Source organism: Giraffa tippelskirchi, chromosome 6 (genome assembly GCF_054371585.1).
Source record: "Giraffa tippelskirchi isolate mGirTip1 chromosome 6, T2T-mGirTip1v1.2.pri, whole genome shotgun sequence".
Classification (NCBI taxonomy): domain Eukaryota; kingdom Metazoa; phylum Chordata; class Mammalia; order Artiodactyla; family Giraffidae; genus Giraffa; species Giraffa tippelskirchi.
In genome coordinates this window covers 136,323,059-136,344,403 of record NC_137280.1, presented here as the reverse complement: position 1 = coordinate 136,344,403, position 21,345 = coordinate 136,323,059, and the positions used below count along the sequence as shown (strand labels likewise).

Sequence of the window (21,345 nt, the reverse complement as noted above, 5' to 3'; positions counted from 1 at the left end):
GGAACCCTCTGTATTATCTTCTCAGTTTTCTTATAAATCTAAACCTTCCAAAAAGGTTTATTTAAAATCAAAATAAAACAAATAACAATCTAATGTCCTGCACAGTTGTAATTACTTATTACTTCATGTGACTGCAGGGGAGTTCTTAATATCCCTGCTTAACTGATGAGAAGCTCAGAATGAAAAAAGAGGAATTTGCCCAAAGCACCACAGCTATGAAGTTCTGAATGCAGATGTCCTGCTCAGGCTTTCTTATCCCTTCCTTAATTCCTTAATTCCACACTCTTTCCGTTCTACCAGATACTAAGGTTCATGAGTAGGGACTATATACATTCAGGTCATCACCGCTGTATCCCCAGCATCTAGGTCAGAGGTTGGCCAATGACGGCCACTTAATAGATAATTCATGATAGAGTAAATGATCACTCCTCTGAGCTATAAGAACACAGCTCATTAAGGGCTTAATCCCCAGACCTGACCCACAGCCTCAGGGCATACTACTTGTGTCCTTTGGGCATCTGCCATTACTGTAATTACAGAAGTTTGTTCATGTAAGCATGTCCTTAAGGGTTGGCAAATCCTGTCAATAGAGTATTAAGTGACCAATGTTCAATTACATTTGTTAAAAATCATGAAGAATCTCTTGTGTACATGAAAGAAAGCATTGTAGCAGGAAAAAGGGTATAGACAACTCAAAGTCCAAATGAAATGAGAATCAAAGAGTACTTTGTGCAGATAGTTTCTGTAAGAGAAGAATAAAAGACCTAAAATCCCAGATTTGGCAAATGTGAAGAAGATGGGGGGAAGGAGGGTTGTTAAATAAAACCTCAGACCCAAAGAGAATTTGTAAAGATTAAAGACTTTCTAATAGTAATCAGACTGACCAATCTGAAACTGTACTCCCTAATTTGATCTCAAGAAGAGGAATATCAAAGACATAAAGTCTTTGGATTAAGTCAGTACGGTATGCTTTTCTCAACTCTGTCAGTTGTCAGGGTCAAAACTTACCTTCTTCCATCCCCTTCCCAGACTGAAGAAGGAAAAGGAAGAAGAGGTGATGGAGGCAGAGGCAGATGTAGGATCCACCTGAGAAAAACTCAGAAGACAGGCACCCGCTGTCTTCTGTGTCAACAGGACTACATGTTTGCCGAGAATATAGCTGTACAAAGTACTTTCTCTCTCAGACCATCTCACTCAGCAGCTCAAAATGCTCCAGCAGCTTCCCATCATACTTAAGATAAAACCCAATTTTATTAACATCACCTGTAAGATCCTACATGATTTGGTCCCTGCTTTCCTTTCTGACCTTCCATCCTAATGTTCCTTTCCTCACTCTCCACATTTCAGCTCGCTGTCCTTTTCCCTGTTTCTTGAACATGCCAAGCACACCCCTGCCTTATAACATTTGCACTTGATGTTCTGTTTTCCTAAAATGCTCTTTTCTAGATCTCACCTCAATCATGTTCTCTTCCAACAAGCATTGCCTGAAACACACTGAAATTAGCAGTTCCTCCCCTGAATTAGTTGTCCTCTGAGAAGCAGGCACCCAGTGATATTAGACATGTAAGAGACATATTGGGAGACAATGCCTGTGAGGGAGTTGGGGGTGGAGGCATCACTGTGATGTAAGTTTGACCCCTGTGAAGAGAGAGAAAAGGAAGAAGGTTTGGGTAAGAAGCATCTTAGACTATGCTACAGTTCTAATGACATTTCAGCAAGGCTGATGTCCAGTCCTCAAGCCATAGTAACCATTGGAAGAATCCTTCATTCCACAGCAATGAGCCAGCATTAGAACTCCATCCTCCTGCATGCTGAGCGACTGGTGGGGAGCAGTCCTTGATAAGGGCAACTTTAGCATGAACATTGCCGTGGATTCCGGATGCAACAAATGAGGCCATCAATCAGTGATCTTCTTCAGAGTAAGAGATTTTTCATGGTCACCACACCCTCTACTGGAGCTATACTCCATCACATCCATTTGTTTGCTTCTTCATAGCATATTTGATAGGATCTTATTAATTTAATATCCCCTCTCTCATTATCACTGAAAAGAATATGGAAGTTTTAGTTTTCTTGTTCACCACTGTATCCTGGCAACCACAACACTTCCTGGCACACAGTAGGTGTTCAAAAAAAGCGTTAAACAGCTTTTTAGGTCCTTGACAAGGGGAAAGGGAAGAAGGGCTTTTTCATGTTTCTTCTCTGCACTGGACACTCCAACAGATAGTGCGTGTGTGTAGGTTAAGCCACCTCAGTCGTGTCCGACTCTGTGACTCTATGGACCAGAGCCCACCAGGCTTCTCTGTCCATGGGGATTTTCCAGGCAAGAATATGGGTTGCCACGCCCTCCTCCAGGGGATCTTCCTAACCCAGGGATCGAACCCAAATTGTATTTTGCTGTAAAAACTGTTTCATATAGGTTAGAAAAGAAATCTGCTAAACTGAAAGTTTGTCTCTCCCCCTTCACACTTAAATAGATTGTCCATTGTAACTACTATTTTCTCTGATTTTTTCTATGTTTTCCTAGGTGGAGATATTCTATTTAATCCACAATCAAATGAGAAAAGTTATAATATAGTTATACAGTATTTTATATTCTTAGTTGATAAAGCACATCCATATACATTATCTCACTGAATTCTCTCAACAATTCTATATGGCACTTATTATCCTTACATTCTGGAGGAGGAAACTGAACATAAACAAAAAAGAAGCAAAGTGGACACATTAGGAAGCCTATGCCAATGTGTTCAATAGAAAGGAAGAGAGAGTACATTTAGTCCACATGGAATTCTTTAATTATTCCTCCAGAGGTCCAGCCTGAGTCAATGCAGCAATTCTTTGTAAGATCAGAAAATGAATTTTAAAACAAAATCTGTTATCTGACCTACTTCTATTTCAAGTATTTTGCTTTCCTGACTCCAGTTTTTGAACACAAAAACTGATTACACAATGGTAATTTTCTGGGTGTCCACATTTCTGTGCTAAGAGACTCCTACCCTGACCTCTAAATGGTGTATTGGCTACCTAGCAAACTCCAGGCACCAGCACTTCATGAAGAGATTTGGGAAAGTCCTCATTCATTCCTCTTTGTGAAGTTATTTCTCTTTCACAGACTATGGACTATTTTTAGGAGTCAAGAAAAATAAACCTATTTGGCCAGCAATATGATCCTTCTGCTTGCTCACTTTTCCCTACATTTTCTTTAACAATAAACTCAATTGAAAATCAAATTAATATTACCTATTTTTATAAAACTGCTTATGATGTTAACATATTTACATGTTACATATAAACATATACTATTTATTTCTTATAGTATAGGTAGTGATTCATGTATTGCTTGACTGGATCATTATTTATTGATGACTTACTGTGTGAATATCCTTGTGCAAGATGTCATGAGACAGCTTGCCTGTGTAGCAAAGTTAAGCTATGATCTCCTTTAAGAGCTTCATGGAAAGGCTGGGACATGAACTGGACCATGAAACAGAAATCAGTAGGAAAGCTTCAAACCTAGAACAACAGGCAAGAAATTCTAGGATAAGAAAAGGAGTAACTCCAAAGCACTTGTATTCCTATCATGGTATCTGTGTTTCCTACAGATGGCAATTCTGATGGAGTTCATCTTTTTTCACTGTTTTTACCTGAGAATTTTCCAGATGCTCCACAGATATATACATATAACAGGCAGAATATCACAGCCTCAGGATCAACTTTATTGGTGCGCATGTACCCTCTCAAAAAGGTGGACATGTCAAGCGCAGGCCCACCTACATGTGGAACACATGCTGTTGTGACCTACTCCAAGCTGCATGCTAGTCATGGCTCACAGATCCCAGCTCTTATACTTAGCCTCCTTAGATGTCTTCACATTCAACAGTCCCTGGAATCTACTGGAATGGGCCCTATAGATGAACCAACCTGCCGCTCCAGACCTTACTCTCCTGGCAACAAGAAGACAGTTGAATGCATCTTGTCATTTTTCTTTTTTTTTTAACATTGATTCAATTTAAGTTTACATCCCAATAAAGTCTCATAATGAAAGTTAAAGTTTCTTAGAAGTTGTTTTTTTTTTTTTTTGCAGCCTGCTTGTGCATCATTATCAAAGTAACATGATGAAGAGAGCTCAGATGTGTTCAAATTTCATTTGACAAACAAGAAAACAGACAGGAAATGAGTGAAAATGACACATCCAAGGTTATACAGTAATTTTCTGCAAACCTAGGTCTCTTCATTCTTACTCAGTCCCTTCATTAGCAATCAAATAACAAGCTTTTGAATACATGTGCTCCATGGTGGGATATTACAGATTTTCTAAGTATTTAACCCTGAAATTAAGTCAGGGGATTTGCAACATACTAAAAATATCTAAATTGTTGAGTTCTGCATGCAATTAGCTTTAGGTATTTTAGTTGTGTTCTAGGAAATACCACTTCAGAAACATTGATCTAGTTCAACCTCCTTCCATTTCATTGATGAGAAAGCTGAGGCCCAAGAGGTTATGATGTCTTTATAAAGAAATATACAGAGAAGTAGAGTCAGAACTAAAAATTAGGTCTCCTCATAACTACCTTTCTTTTATACTCCACCTAAAAGTATCTTTAAAGGCAGCATGGGAGGGGAGGGTGGTTCTATCAAGACACACTGAATAGTTAATAATAGAGACCCTGGGTAAAGTGATTGAGAAATTGGAATCTCAATCTAAGCAAGGCTTTAGAACAAATATATTTGAATTTGTTTATAAGCATGGCACAGTCTAGTTTCCAGACTCTTCTTCAGAAACTGCAGTATTATTCTGCATCCTATTTTTACAGGTACACAGTCTAAATTGAAAATAAATTCCAAAGAAGCTATAAGGGGAAGACTGCAGTAATTTCAGCCTAAATGAGTTGAAAAAAATCACCTCTGAGCTAGACCATAAGTCCCAGCTATTTTATACCTTTCTCTGTTCTACTCTTTGGTTTGTTGAAAATAATAATAATAATAATTTCCTTAGTGAAAATACATTTTTTAAAAAGTTCAGAATGCAAAAGTAGATCTTAAGAGTTTCCCTTGGGATAATACTATCCAAGGGCTTGAAGCCCCATATGGCTATCTCTTGAGCTTTAGATAGTCTGTCTGGGAGTACTCTGGGTCTTCATGCAGCACAGAATTCAGGCTGCTCTTGATGTCAGTAGTTCCCTGAAGAGCAAGGCAGCACTAGACCAGGTGATGGTGGCTCCTGGCCTTGCTCTCTGGCCTCATGTGACGCACAGCCCACCTCAGCCAAAGCAACAGTCTCTTGCTAGCGGCAAGGAAATGATTTAGCCTGTGTTCTTCTCCCCCATCATGACGCACAAAGAGATACAAGAAAAATTACCTAACTAAACAACAATTGGAGAAGGCAATGGCACCCCACTCCAGTACTCTTGCCTGGAAAATCCCATGGATGGAGGAGCCTGGTAGGCTACAGTCCACAGGGTCGCGAAGAGTTGGACACGACTGAGTGACTTCACTTTCACTTTTCCCTTTCATGCACTGGAGAAGGAAATGGCAACCCACTCCAGTATTCTTGCCTGGAGAATCCTAGGGACGGCGGAGCCTGGTGGGCTGCCGTCTATGGGGTCGCACAGAGTCGGACATGACTGAAGTGAGTTAGCAGCAGCAGCAGTAGCAGCAAACAACAATTGGGAGGCTTCCCAGGTGGTGCTAGAGGTAAAGAACCTGCCTGCCAATGCAGGAGATATAAGAGACTCAAGTTCAATTCCTGGGTCAGGAAGACCCCCTGGAGGAGGGCCTGGCAACCCCCTGCAGTATTCTTGCCTCTTAGAGAAACCCATGGACAGAGGAACTTGGGGGGCTACAATCTACATAAAGTCGCAAAGAATCAGAAACGACCGAGGGACTAACACTTTCATTTTTCAGACAATAATTGAGGGATTAATAGAAATCTGGTCAAGACATGATAAAAGTATAGATTTCACCTTCACTCTTTGTGTGTGAGCATATAAGATATTTTAAATATTGTAAACAGGTCTTACATTTATATAAAACACTAGGCTCAGCTTCATTTTCTTTTTTCCAGCTGCAGAGATTTTTTTCTTTGTTCAGCAATGTGTCTCAATCTTCCTGCCTGAATCCCCATCCTGTTATTATACACACTCAACAGTGTGACAGAATTTTCTTTGAAAGGTTGGTGAGTCAAGCCTTAAGCAGACTGCAAAATTTCCGGTCAGGTGGATATTTGCCTTCATCAATGTGTCTTTAGACTATTTAGATGGTGACCCTGTAGGGGTACTTCTGGAGAGAGATTTTGGGGCCAAGAGAGGCAAAGACCAGGACCATTCTGGTGCAAAAATAAATGTTCTTAAAATTGCATTTATACAATGCCCTATACTGTATAAAGCACTTTTCCAAAACATTTAGGGGAAGCTCTAAATCATTTAGCGGTTCTTAAACCTAAATGCACATGAGAATCACTTGGATAAAATCCAATTCTGAGAGCCAGACATTCTAAATCAAAAGGTCTAGAGCAGAGCCCAGGAATATGCATAATTACTATAACAGCACCTACTCTTGACTCTTCCAATCCATTTGCCACCTTTCATCCTGAGTCATCTTCTCAAAAAGCAAAACTATTCACAATCCCCATATAAAACCCTCTAAGGTCTTCACCTTGAACCTTCAACTTAAATTCCTTACTATGACCTAAAAGTTAGGGCACATGCTTGTTTTGTTCTCTCTTGTATCCACCCCTAGGGCCTAACACAGGATAGATAAATATTTCTTGAATAAATTAATAAACGAGTGAATGAAGGGTAAACTGCATCTAGGCACCTGGGCTGGCCCTTAAAGGGAAGGAGAGCTGCGTGAGGGAAAGTCTGGAAAGATAGACGGGCAAAGTTTCAGGCGTGACACAGGGGAGAAGGAAAGGGATTCAGTCCCTGTGTAAGACAAGGAACCAGCAGAGGAGGTCTGAATGCACAGAAAATCCTCCTTATTCCACTGTGAAGAAACACCTGAGATGCAGAGTGGGAGCCTGCAAACACAGGGAAGCTTTGTCTTCTTTTCAAGAGAACTAAAATTCTCAGAGCTCTTGGTATTGCTGGCACCAAAACAGTACTGACTAGTTGAGTCACTGATGCTGATGGACAATTCTGCTGCTTTCAGAGCCAAGAGACTTGTAGGGAAGACCCAGGAATCAACCTTGTTATCTTGCAGACAGTTTTCACATCAGAAGCTCATTTCCCTTCATTAGATTCCATGCCTTACTCCTTTCTTTCCCTATTTATTCCTTTTATTTTGTCAATCTGACCACTTAGAGCTGGCACAAGCCTAGTTTCAGGGCTCACTGGAGCCTGAGAATGGATAATCAGTGCTTCATGTTCACTATGCTTCTCTTAGCTGATGAGATCTCCTAGGAAAAGTGGGGCAAACCAATTTAGAGCTGTCACAAACCTGTCTTAGCCAGACAGATACACCTTGTATTGAGCACAGTGCTGAGCCTCTGGATGCTTTATCCAGAGACAGTTATAGCCAGGTCGTTGAGGGTGTGGGCTGCAGATTCAGATACTATTGTTTCTCTCCTGGCTCTCTTCTCACCAGCTAGGTGACAATGGGTATGATGATTAACCTCTATATGTCACCTTTGCCTCACTTGTAAAATAGGGATAATACTAACATCTACTTCATAGGTGGGAATAAAGGAGTTAATATATGTAAGTCCTTAGAACAATTCTTGGCTCATAAGAAAGTGTTAGTTGCTCAGTCATGTCCAACTCTTTGTGATCCCATGGACTGTAGCCCACCAGGCTCCTCTGTCCATGGGATTCTCCAGGCAAGAATACTGGAGTGGGTAGCCATTTCATTTTCCAGCGGATCTTCCTGACCCTGGGATCGAATCTGGGTGACCTGCATTACAGGCAGATTCTTTTACCATCTGAGCCACCAGGAACCCTAGTGGCTCATAAGAAGTATCACATAATTATCTGATGCTGCTGGTGGTACTAACAGGAGTGATGTTGCTGCTGATACTATTACTACTACTACTCAGATAATCCTTTAAAAAAAAAAGATAATTGTGAAGTATGAATTGAAATTCTTCAGGAAATTGAGAACTGGAGAGTTTAACTGACTAGCCCAAGGTCACACAATTAGTAAGGGGTGGAGCTCCATAAAACTGAAGTAATTCTGTCCCTGAAGTCCATGCCTACACCACAGCCAAAGTTTTCATTATCTCAAATGCTGAGACAAGTGGAATCAGAACTGCAAAAGGAAGCAGGAGCTGAAAAGATGAATGAAGGAATAAACGAAAGAATGATGCCACGGATGCAGTCCTACTGTGCGACTGTCAGGTGAACTGTTTAGCCTCAGTTTCTAGAATCTGCGAAATCAGGTCAAGTGCAGTTTAGACAGTAAAACATGGCAGTAAGCACACATCTGAACCATCACTCCAAACCACCTTACACTTGGAAAAATAGTGTACAGAGCAATCACACACCTAAATTCTTTTATTACCGCTTGTTACTGTAACTGAGCAGGACCCCATGGGGTCTTCCCTGGGAGTGGCAGGTAGATACTTCTCACATACGCTCTGCTTTAGCTCCTCTCTGAAGTACCTAGATAACAGCACATTTCCTGAGTTGTTTTACAGATGTGAAAACCCCCCACCAAGTGGAAGATGTTAACTCTTTGATGGCCTTGAGTACATAGCCCCCAAGTCTCCAGGAACCTAAGGATTGATAATGTTAATTCCTGTGATACTACCTTGTTACCTCACTGTCAATCAGAGAATTGTGTACAAGCTGATCACACATCCTGCGATCCTTCCCCTCATGCATGCTCAGTCACTTAGTCGTGTCTGACTCTTTGTGACCCACAGACTGTAGCCCGCCAGGCTCCTCTGTCCATGGGATTCTCCAGGTCAGAATACTAGAGTGGGTTGCTATTTCCTCCTCCAGGGGATCTTCTGAACCCAGGGATAGAATCTGAGTCTCTTGCATTGGTGGGCGGATTCTTCACCACCGAGCCACCTGGGAAACCCTGCCCTCATCACCTTGGCCTTTAAAAATGCTTTGTTGAAATCCTTTGAGGAGTTTGGGATTTTTTTGAGCAGGAACCATCCATTTTCCTTGCATGACCCTGCAACAAACCTTTCTCTGCTCCAAACTCCAACATGGAGGTTTGTTTGACCTCACTGTGTGTCGGGCACACAAACCTGTGTTCAGTAACACCATAAGAAGTAAAAGTTGAAGAAATAAGGATGAGAAACTCCACTAGACTGTAAAGTCCATCAGGTAAAGGACTGAATCACTCTTGTTCAAAAGTACGGTAATTGGTACTCGGAAGGTTATCCATAAAAATTTTGAATGAAATGAATAAGCACAGGGCCCAAGAAGCACATATGAACAAGACCAATAAGTTTTTGCCCTTAACAGATCTTTTCCTGGGAGGAAATGCGAACATTCAACATATCATTGTGTAACTGTTGGCGTGGATGTTGTGCTGCAAAAAAAAAAAAAAAAAAAAAACAGAAGAAACTGACCTAGTCTAAGGTGTGAGAGAAAAGTCTTTTCAGGAAAATGACGTGAGACCTAAAACCAGAATGAGTTTGTGGAACCAGGTCAGTGGATGGCACCAAGAATGGGAGGCAGGGTATGTGATTTCTGATTGTTTCTTCCTAAAAGATGTACAATTTTATTTCAGGATTCTACAGAAAAACTAGCACATTTGTTCTTTGTTGATCAACAAAAAAGAACAAAACAAAGGAAATTCAAACTTGAGACAAGAGAGGAGCTCTGAAGCAGGAAGCCAGTCTGAAGGCTGTAGTGAATTCATGGTCACAGAGGTGGTATAGCAGAGACGGGGGAGAAAATTAACAACTCCTGTTGTTACAGAGTGGGTGCTTTCAATGGAGGAGAGTTGAAGGCTATAGTCTCCAAATTCTTTCCCAACCCTTGTTGTTTTTGTTCAGTTGCTAAGTCATGTATGACTCTTTGCAACTCCATGGATTGCAGCATGCCAGGTTTCCCTGCCTTTCACTGTCTCCCAGAGTTTGCTCAAACTCATGTCCATTGAGTCAGTGATGTCACTCAACCGTCCCATCCTCTGTCACCCCCTTCTCCTCTTGCCCTCAATCTTTCCTAGCATCAGGGTCTTTTCCAATGAGTTGGCTCATGTATCAGGTGGCCAAAGAATTTGGAGTTTAGCTTCAGCACCAGTCCAATAAACAGTCAGGATTGATCTCCTTTAGGATTGACTAGTTTGATCTCCTTGCTGTCCAAGGGACTCTTAAGAATATTCTCCAACACCACAGTTCAAAAGCAACAGTTTTTCAATGTTCAGCCCTCTTTATGGTCCAACTTGCCCATCCATACATAACTACTGGAAAAACCATAGCTTTGACTATACGGACCTTTATTGGCAAAGTGATGTCTCTGCTTTTTAGTATGCTGTCTAGGTTTCCCAGCCCTGAGCCTCTGTAATTCTTACTGGAATCAGGATTGCCTTGTCTCCCAGCAGCAATCCCAGCATGAGGGCAAAGTCAAAAAAGGAAAGGCAAGTTAATCTCCATAACCAGCCCTCCTCAGCCCTGGGAAATTGGCTTTCAAGGCTTTTTTTCTCTCTTTTTAATTGGCCTCTCCTCCCACACAACTGTGTTCTTCTTGCTGTTCTGGTCCTTCCTCTTATGGAGAAAATGACAGGAGAGACAAATGAATCCATATTTATGTAATAATGACTCTATCCTACTTCTTCCAGGCCTATCTATTGGTGACAGAATGGCAGAATGGTTAAGAGTGTAAGTCTAGAATCAGAGAAATCTGGATTGAATCACAGTCCCACCAGTTATAAACCGCGTGATCTTCATCATCTCTCTGAACTTCGTACTTTCATATGTGACATGGGAATAATTACTGTATATATTCTCTGTGTGCATATCCTTCATAGTTGTCATGAGGAATAAAAGTGATAATGGCCTGGCATAGCATAATTCCTCAACCCAATCAACATTTTTATTGTCAATAATAACAAGAAGTGAGTGAAGTAGCTCAGTTGTGTCTGACTCTTTGCAACCCCATGGACTGAAACCTACCAGGCTCCTCCATCCATGGAATTTTCCAGGCAAGAGTACTGGAGTGGGTTGCCATTTCCTTCTCCAGGGGATCTTCCCAACCCAGGGATCAAAACCGGGTCTCCCGCATTGCAGGCAGATGCTTTACCATCTGAGCCACCGGGATCTTGCTAAAAAGATAATGCTTTCCTGAAGGAAATTACATTATAATGCTGACATTAGTTCAGTCCAGTTCAGTCGCTCAGTCGTGTCTGATTCTGCGACCCCATGGACTGCAGCACGCCAGGCCTCCCTGTCCATGCTGACATTACTGGCACTGAAATAAGGAAGGTAGTGGTATTCTGGGAGTCAGGGAAGAATCAATGGCTATTGATTCGTAAAGCAAAACTTAGTATGGCAATAGTTTCTAGTATAAAATTTGTTATTAATGCATTGACAGTCTGAGAGGGGTTAAGTAATTTGCCATAAGACACTCATAGTGTAATGGAGCTTTCATTAGAACATGGGCAATTCTGATGCCAGAGCCCAGGCAAGTATGCAGTTTCAATTAGTTCTAGCTAAGCCAGCTGTTCTAGCTAAGCCAGCAACCCTCTCAGTTGCCGCCCCCGGCTCCCGACCCCCGACCCCCGGCCCCCGGCCCCCGGCCCGGCCTAGCCCTTGTCGGCCGCCGTCCCCGGCCCCCGGCCCCCGGCCCGGCCTAGCTCCTCTCGGCCACGCTTCTGCGCCGAGCCGTCGCGGCCGCCTCGCTTCGCGAGAGCCGGGGGCCGGGGGCGGCAGCCGAGAGGGGCTAGGCCAGGCCGGGGGCTGGGGCCGGCGGCGGCGGTGGCAGCGGCAAGAGGAATTACCCGAGGCCCAAGGTAAGAGAAACCCAAGTAAGACGGTAAGTGTTGCGAGAAGGCATCAGAGGGCAGACACACTAAAATTAAAACTACAGAAAACTAGCTAATCTGATCACACGGACCACAGCACTGTCTGTCTCAACGAAACTAAGCCATGCCGTGTGGGGCCACCCAAGACGGATGGGTCATGGTAGAGAGGTCTGACAGAATGTGGTCCACTGGAGAAGGGCATGGCAAACCACTTCAGTATTCTTGCCTTGAGAACCCCACGAGCAGTATGAAAAGGCAAAAGGATAGGACACTGAAAGATGAACTCCCCAGGTCAGTAGGTGCCCAATATGCTAATGGAGATCAGTGGAGAAATAAATCCGGAAAGAATGATGGGATGGAGCCAAAGCAAAAACGATACCCAATTGTGGATGTGACTGGTGATAGACGCAAAGTCCGATGCTGTAAAGAGCAATATTGCATAGGAACCTGGAATGTTAGGTCCATGAATCAAGGCAAACTGGAAGTGGTCAAACAGGAGATGGCAAGAGTGAATGTTGACATTCTAGGAATCAGCAAACTAAGATGGACTGGAATGAGTGAATTTAATTCAGATGACCATTATATCTATTACTATGGGCAAGAATCCCTTAGAAGAAATGGAGTAGCCAATGGTCAACAAAAGAGTCCGAAATGCAGTACTTGGATGCAATCTCAAAAACGATAGAATGATCTCTGTTCATTTCCAAGGCAAACCATTCAATATCACAGTAATCCAAGTCTATGCCCTGACCAGTAACGCCAAAGAAGCTGAAGTTGAACGGTTCTATGAAGAGCTACAAGACCTTCTAGAACTAACACCCAAAAAAGATGTCCTTTTCATTATAGGGGACTGGAATGCAAAAGTAGGAAGTCAAGAAACACCTGGCGTAACAGGCAAATTTGGCCTTGGAGTACAGAATGAAGCAGGGCAAAGGCTAATAGAGTTTTGCCACGAGAACGCACTGGTAATAGCAAACACCTTATTCCAACAACACAAGAGAAGACTCTACACGTGGACATCACCAGATGGTCAACACCGAAATCAGATTGATTATATTCTTTGCAGCCAAAGATGGAGAAGCTCTATACAGTCAGCAAAAACAAGACCAGGAGCAGACTGTGGCTCTGATCATGAACTGCTTATTGGCAAATTCAGACTTAAATTGAAGAAAGTAGGGAAAACCACTAGACCATTCAGGTATGATCTAGATCAGATCCCTTATGAGTATACAGTGGAAGTGACAAATAGATTTAAGGGACTAGACCTGATAGACAGAGTGCCTGACGAACTATGGACAGAGGTTCGTGACATTGTACAGGAGACAGGGATTAGAAAATCCCCATGGAAAAGAAATGCAAAAAAGCAAAATGGCTGTCTGAGGAGGCCTTACAGATAGCTGGGAAGAGAAGAGAAGCGAAAAGCAAAGGAGAAAACGAAAGATATTCTCATCTGAATGCAGAGTTCCAAAGAATAGCAAGGAGAGATAAGAAAGCCTTCCTCAGCGATCAGTGCAAACAAATAGAGGAAAACAACAGATTGGGAAAGATTAGAGACCTCTTCAAGAAAATTAGAGATACCAAAGGAACATTTCATGCAAAGATAGGCTCGATAAAGGACAGAAATGGTATGGACCTAACAGAAGCAGAAGATATTAAGAAGAGATGGCAAGAATACACAGAAGAACTGTACAAAAAAGATCTTCACGACCCAGATAATCACAATGGTGTGATCACTCACCTAGAGCCAGACATCCTGGAATGTGAAGTTAAGTGGGCCTTAGAAAGCATCACTACGAACAAACCTAGTGGAGGTGATGGAATTCCAGTTGAGCTATTTCAAATCCTCAAAGGTGATGCTGTGAAAGTGCTGCACTCGATATGCCAGCAAATTTGGATAACTCAGCAGTGGCCACAGGACTGGAAAAGGTCAGTTTTTGTTCCAATCCCAAAGAAAGGCAATGCCAAAGAATGCTCAAACTACTGCACAATTGCACTCATCTCACATGCTAGTAAAGTAATGCTCAAAATTCTCCAAGCCAGGCTTCAGCAATACGTGAACCGTGAACTTCCAGATGTTCAAGCAAGTTTTAGAAAAGGCAGAGGAACCAGAGATCAAATTGCCAATATCCGCTGGATCATCGAAAAAGCAAGAGAGTTCCAGAAAAACATCTATTTCTGCTTTATTGACTATGCCAAAGCCTTTGACTGTGTGGATCACAATAAACTGTGGAAAATTCTGAAAGAGATGGGAATACCAGACCATCTGACCTGTCTCTTGAGAAACCTGTATGCAGGTCAGGAAGCACCAGTTAGAACTGGACATGGAACAACAGACTGGTTCCAAATAGGAAAAGGAGTACGTCAAGGCTGTACATTGTCACCCTGCTTATTTAACTTATATGCAGAGTACATCAAGAGAAACACTGGGCTGGAAGAAACACAAGCTGGAATCAAGATTGCCGGGAGAAATACCAATAACATCAGATATGCGGATGACACCACCCTTATGGCAGAGAGTAAAGAAGAACTAAAGAGCCTCTTGATGAAGGTGAAGGAGGAGAGTGAAAAAGTTGGCTTAAAGCTCAACGTTCAGAAAACTAAGATCATGGCATCTGGTCCCATCACTCCATGGGAAATAGATGGGGAAACAGTGGAAACAGTGTCAGACTTTACTTTTTTGGGCTCCAGAATCACTGCTGATGGTGACTGCAGCCATGAAATTAAAAGACGCTTACTCCTTGGAAGGAAGGTTATGGCCAACCTAGATAGCATATTTAAAAGCAGAGACATTACTTTGCCAACAAAAGTCCGTCTAGTCAAGGCTATGGTTTTTCCAGTGGTCATGTATGGATGTGAGAGTTGGACGGTGAAGAAAGCTGAGCGCCGAAGAATTGATGCTTTTGAACTGTGGTGTTGGAGAAGACTCTTGAGAGTCCCTTGGACTGCAAGGAGATCCAATCAATCCATCCTAAAAGAGATCAATCCTGGGTGTTCATTGGAAGGTCTGATGTTGAAGCTGAAACTCCAATACTTTGGCCACCTCATGCGAAGGGGTGACTCATTGGAAAAGACCCTAATGCTGGGTAGGATTGGGGGCGGGAGGAGAAGGGGACGACAGAGGATGAGATGGTTGGATGGCATCACCGACTCGATGAACATGGGTGTGGGTAGACTCCGGGAGTTGGTGATGGACAGAGAGGCCTGGCGTGCTGCAATTCACGGGGTCGCAGAGAGTCGGACACGACTGAGCGACTGAACTGAACTGAAGCCAGCTGTAAAACAAAGCCACTGACTTTAAAAAAAGAAAAGGCAATATAGCATGGGGGTGATGTGTGGAGTTAGACCTGCTGGGTTCAAATTCTAACTTTTACATCTACTAGCTTGCTGAGCTATCTTTTTCAATTTCCTTAACCTCATTAAGCCTTGGTTTCCTCATCTACAAAATATGAGACACAATAATAGTACTTGCCTGTTTCATTTTCTTGAGTACCAAATAACGTTCTTAACTGAATGCCGAGCCCATGATAAGTGATGATGTGTGAAAACTAGCAAACTTGAAGAGGCAGATAAACCTTAAATATCATCCCTAGTTCCTGGATTTATAAGGAGATAAAGTAAAAGGACCAAGAAGTAAAGAGAAACCCTTGCTCAAAGTTATTTAGATCATTAGAAGGTACTGCAGTAACTCCCAGTCCAGGGCCTCTTAGTGGCAGGAATTGAATCTGACTCATCCTGCATCTCTCAGGTGCCTAGTGCTCCAGGGATGCAGGAGAGGAAATGAGGGGAAGGATGAAAGTATGGAGTAAAGGAGGGAGAATCAAAGGCAGGAAGAGAGGCTACCCCAGAGGGGTCCATGGTCTACTTTGAGCAACTTCCAGCTCTTGTTCTCGCCTCAACATTACTGATTTTCTATAATAGCGCTCTTCTCAAGGCTGCAGCCAATTCCTTCCCAACTCTTACTGCTCTCAGCTGCTATTCAATCTCTCAGCAGAAGCTTGGGCGGTGGGGTGGGGGGGATATTCTTATGCAAGGGGCACTAGCTGGGATCTGGCAAGTAGTGAAGTCTACTATTGCAAGTATCAGGTTGGGCAAAAAGATCTGAACCAGGATCTGAAGATGGGTAAGAACTAAATTGTTCTGAACAGGCATGGTCTCTTTGAGATACTGACACTGGCAAATGGACCACTAGGCACTTGCTCTGCTACTCCTAACTTCTGATTCTGCCACCACCCAAACTGTACTTGCATCTCTGTTTTGCTGCTGCTGCTGCTAAGTCGCTTCAGTCGTGTCCAACTCTGTGCGACCCCATAGACGGCAGCCCACCAGGCTCCTCCGTGCATAGGATTTTCCAGGCAAGAACACTGGAATGGGTCGCCATTTCCTTCTCCAATGCATGAAAGTGAAAATGAAAGTGAAGTCGCTCAGTCGTGTCTGACTCTTCGAGATCCCATGGACTGCAGCCTACCAGGCTCCTCCGTCCATGGGATTTTCCAGGCAAGAGTACTGGAGTGGGGTGCCATTGCCTTCTCCGCATCTCTGCTTTACTCTCTCAAAATTCCCCAGTCGGCAGGAGCACTGAGCTAGCAATCTGAAATCTTATGCCCATACTCAGGGAGCAGGGAACAGTCCTAGCACCTTGAGGAAGAAATATGACCTACTTTGCACCAACAACCCCTAAAGAAGTATTCTCCCATTACATGAAGAAGACTGAGTGGCCAAAAACAATAAACCTATCTGTAACACAGTAATTGACTTGACTATACCTCTGAGCAGATTGTGAGCCTCATGAGAGCAGGAGTTGGACTTTTCTGGTTGCTGAAGGATGCCTAACTCCTAATCTAAATTCTGTGTCATAAAAGCTACCCAAGGACTTTCATTAAAAAATTCACAAACAATAAAGGCTGGAGAGGGAAAGGAGAGAAGGGTAATAAATTCTTACTGTTGGTGGGAATTTAACTTGCTGCAGCCACTATGGAAAACAGTATAGAGGGTCCTGAAAAAACTAAAAATAGAGCTGGTAAAGAATCTGCCACAATGCGGGAGACCTGGGTTCAATCCCTGGGCTGGGAAGATCCCCTGGAGAAGGGAAAGGCTACCCACTCCAGTATTCTGGCCTGGAGAAGTCCATGGACTGTATAGCCCATGGGGTCGCAAAGAGTCAGACATGACTGAGCGACTTTCACTTTCAGAGCTACCATATGATCCTGCAATCCCACTCCTGGTCATACACCCAGAGAAAAGCATGGTTCAAAAGGATACATACACCCCAAACACTACAGCACTGTTTACAATAGCCAGGACATGGAAGCAACCCAAAAAAGGATTGGATAAAGAAGACGTAGTACATATACACAATGGAATATTCCTAAGCCATTAAAAAGAATGAAATAATGCCATTTACGGCATCATAGATAGACCTAGAGATTGTCATACTGAGTGAAGTAAGTCAGAGAAGGAGAAATAGCATATGACATCCCTTATATGTGGAATCTAAAAATAAACGATACAAATGAACTTATTTCCAAAACAGATACAGACTCACAGGCCTAGAGAAGGAATTTATGGTTTCCAGGGGGAAGGATGGGTGGAAGGGATAGGTAGGGAGTTTGTGATCTATATACAGACTGCTATATTTAAAATGAATAACCAACAAAGTCCTACTGTATAACACAGGGAACTGTGCTCAAAGTTATGTGGCAGCCTGGATGGGAGGGGAGTTTGGGGGAGAATGGATACATATTATATATGTGGTTGAGTTCCTTTGCTGTCCACCTGAGTTACCATAATATTGTTAATCAGCTATACTCCAATATACAATAAAAAGTTAAAAACAAAATAAAATTTAAAATATGAAAAAAAAAAACCCAGTACCCAAGAATGTATGATTAATGAACGAAAGAAATGTTTTGGGAGTGGTCTCTAGAAAGGGGTATATTTGTCAGGATAAAAAAGAAGTAGGGCTTACACACAGGGGCAATACCATGACCGGAGGGGCAGAAAGGCAGGAACTCACAGGGGAAGGGAGGAAGAAAATGGTCTCAGTGAGCGAAAGATTCAGTAATAGATGAGGCTAATCAATAAGACGGAGTCAAATTAAGGAGTCTTCCAGCCTTAGAAGCATTGGGAAGGCAGTGGAGGCGGCAGCCACCATATATCCTTTTCTGTTAACAGCTTTTTAATGGTATCATTGGCCACTATGCTTAATGTTTAAATTTTGATAAGTTTAACAAATGTATACACCTGTAAAACTATCATTATAATAAACACAATCAAGATAATGAACATATTTATCCTCCTAAAAATTTCCCCATATTTCTATTTCCTCTGTCCTGCCTTTTCTTATTGTCTTCTTACCCCATTTCCAGGCAACACTGACGTGCTATTGGTCACTACAGCTTGCACTTTATAGAATTTTATATAAATGGGATACACAGTAAGTGCTTTTTTGTCTGGCTTCTTTTACTCAGCACAATTATGTTGAGATGCATCTGTCCTGGCGTGTGTATCAGTAAATTAAATTCCTTTTATTGTTGAGTAGTATTACATTGTATGGATATACTACAATATGTTTATCCATTCAACTACTGATGGGAATTTGGATTGTTCCCAATGTTTGGCTATTATACATGAACATGTGAACGTCTATATATGAAGCACTATTTGGACACACATTTTAATCCTCTTGGGTAAACACCTAGGAGAAGCAAGGTTGGGTCACGTGGTAGTGGTATCTTTAGCTTTTTAAGAAAGTGCCAGATTCTTTTCTAAAGTGGCTTTACAATGTGTAGTCCCATCAGATGTGTATGGGAACTCCAGTTGCTCCACATCTTTGCCAACACTTACTATAGTCATTAGTACTATTAATTGGTATTACAATTTTAGCCATTCTGAGAGGTATAAAGTGGTATCTCTACATATAAGTTATGCAGAACACATATAACGTATATGCAGAGTACATCATGTGAAGTGCTGGACTGGATGAAGCACAAGCTGGAATCAAGATTGCATGGAGAAATATCAATAACCTCAGATACACAGATGACACCACCCTTATGGCAGAAAGCGAAGAAGAACTAAACAGCCTCTTGATGAAAGTGAGAGAGGAGAGTGAAAAAGCTGGCTTAAAATTCAACATTCAAAAAGCTAGGATCATGACATCCAGTCCCATCACTTCATGGCAAATAGGGAAATAGTGGAAACAGTGACAGACTTTATTTTGGGGGGGCTCCAAAATCACTGCAGATGGTGACTGCAGCCATGAAATTAAAAAAGACACTTGCTTCTTGGAAGTAAAGTTATGACCAACCTAGACAGCATATTAAAAAGCAGAGACATTACTTTGCCAACATAGGTCCATCTAGTCAAAGCTATGGTTTTTCCAGTGGTCATGTATGGATGTGAGAGTTGGACTACAAGGAGAGCTGAGTGCCAAAGAATTGATGTTTTTGAACTGTGGTGTTGGAGAAGACTCTTGAGAGGTCCCTAGACTGCAAGGAAATCAAACCAGTCAATCCTAAAGGAAATCAATCCTGAATATTCATTGGAAGGACTGATGCTGAAGCTGAAACTCCAATACTTTGGCCACCTGATGTGAAGAACTGACTCATTTGAAAAGACCCTGATGCTGGGAAAGATTGAAGGCAGAAGAAGGGGACGACAGAGGATGAGATGGTTGGATGGCATCACCAACCCAATGAATGCTAGTTTGAGTAAACTCCGGGAGTTGGTGAGGGACAGGGAGGCCTGGCGTGCTGCAGCCCATGGGGTCTCAAAGAGATGGACATGACTGAATGATTGAACTAAACTGAAACTGGTACTTCATTATGGTTTTGATTTGCGCTTCCTTAATGAATAATAATGTCGAGCATCTTTTTCGTATGCCTGTTTTCCATCTGTACACCTTATAAAGTCTTTTTAAATCTTTTGCCCATCTTAATTGGGTTTTTTTGTTTGTTTGTTTTTAACCACTGAATTTAGACAATTTTTAATAAATACTGGAATCAAGCCCTATATCCAGGGTTTTTTTTTAAGCAGTAGTTGTAGTAATAGTACAAGAACTAACAGTAACCAAGAACTAACATTTATTTAGGACTAATGCTGTGTTACTTACTTCAAACACATTGTCTCAACATTTCCAACAATCCTATAAGGAAGATACCACAACTATTCCAGTTCTGCAGGTGAGAATCCCAAGGCTTGCAGAGATTAGGTAATGTTCGAGTTCTCACTACTAATAAGAGGTGGAACCAGAACTTGAACTCCAAAACCCTTGCTTTTTATCTCATCTCCAGAGATATAGGAAAACCAATTCTCGCTTAAGCAAGCTCTCCAAAGGGGAAAAATAAATAAATAAATTAATATATACTTCTATCATGAGAGAACAAACTGTAAAAATATTTTCCCATATACCTAGGAAGTCTTTTCCTAAAATATCTAGGAGGTCTTTGAAGAATTTTGGATCTGAGTTCCCATAATACATTTTGGAACAGAAAGTTCTGTTCCAGAACTAAATGGGTAAGGTTAATCATAGCTTGGCTGTGCTTAGCCTTGTTCCCTTAGCTGAGGACACCTGCATGAATCAATCGTCAATCAGCAGCAATGTTGATGAAAGGTATAATCTCAAGAGGAAGACGACATAAGAAACTGTGATGAGGGCACTTTGAAAGTTAGGGAACAAAAACTGACATCTTAATGCTTCCTGGTAAAAGTGACTTAACTGTCCTTAGAAACAACTCATTTCACAGACTTTTGAAATTACCTCCATTTTCACTCAGTGTGCCCTGGGGTAGATGTTCATATATTTACCCACCTTTAATTCAACAACAACTATTTCATGCCCATTTTTCTGCTAGCACTGTAAAGACACACAATATATAATAAAACTATGAAACAAACAAACAAAAAAGAACTATGAAACATAATATTCAGGAGTTCTGTTAAAAATATTTAAACACTGGTATAGCAGTGGGCACTGATCAATCAGACCAGTGACTGCCAGAATGCCATGCTGATACGTACCAGAGAAACACAAGCCTTGCAGTAAGCATTATCATATTATTATATTGTTTTACAAGTCACAAGACTTTTTTATATCAAGCGTCTCATTTGAATTTCATAAAAGGCAGTTAGGCATGATTATCCCCACTTCACATATAAAAATGATGAGAAAGGTAAATGATTTTTTCCACTGCTTTTTTTAGAGCTAGTAAATGGTATAGATGGGAACTGTCAGGTGTTATGACTCAATGATCCACAAACGTTCTACTAGTCCCCACAGTCTCTGGCTCTAAGGAACGATCCTGTTGGAATAATAGACACACACCTATGAAACAAAGATAACACACTGAGTGGAGCAAATGTATATTAAACACAGGTGCTTTGGGCTCAGAGAAGGAACAAGGAGGATCGAAGGTTAAAAACTGA

General features: G+C 41.9%; 1 protein-coding gene across 4 annotated transcripts in view; it reads right to left on the bottom strand.

Moving 5' to 3' along the window:
- The window catches only part of LOC145508724 (uncharacterized), an 885,448-nt gene that overhangs the window by 229,570 nt on the left and 634,533 nt on the right, over positions 1-21,345 (bottom strand). For 2 of the 4 annotated variants that reach the window (XR_014055560.1, XM_081495989.1), the window contains one exon: positions 3,375-3,516. The exons of the other annotated variants lie outside the window; for them this stretch is intronic. The gene's annotated coding sequence lies outside the window, so the exon portion shown is untranslated. The remainder of the gene's footprint in view (positions 1-3,374; positions 3,517-21,345) is intronic. 4 annotated transcript variants of the gene reach the window in all.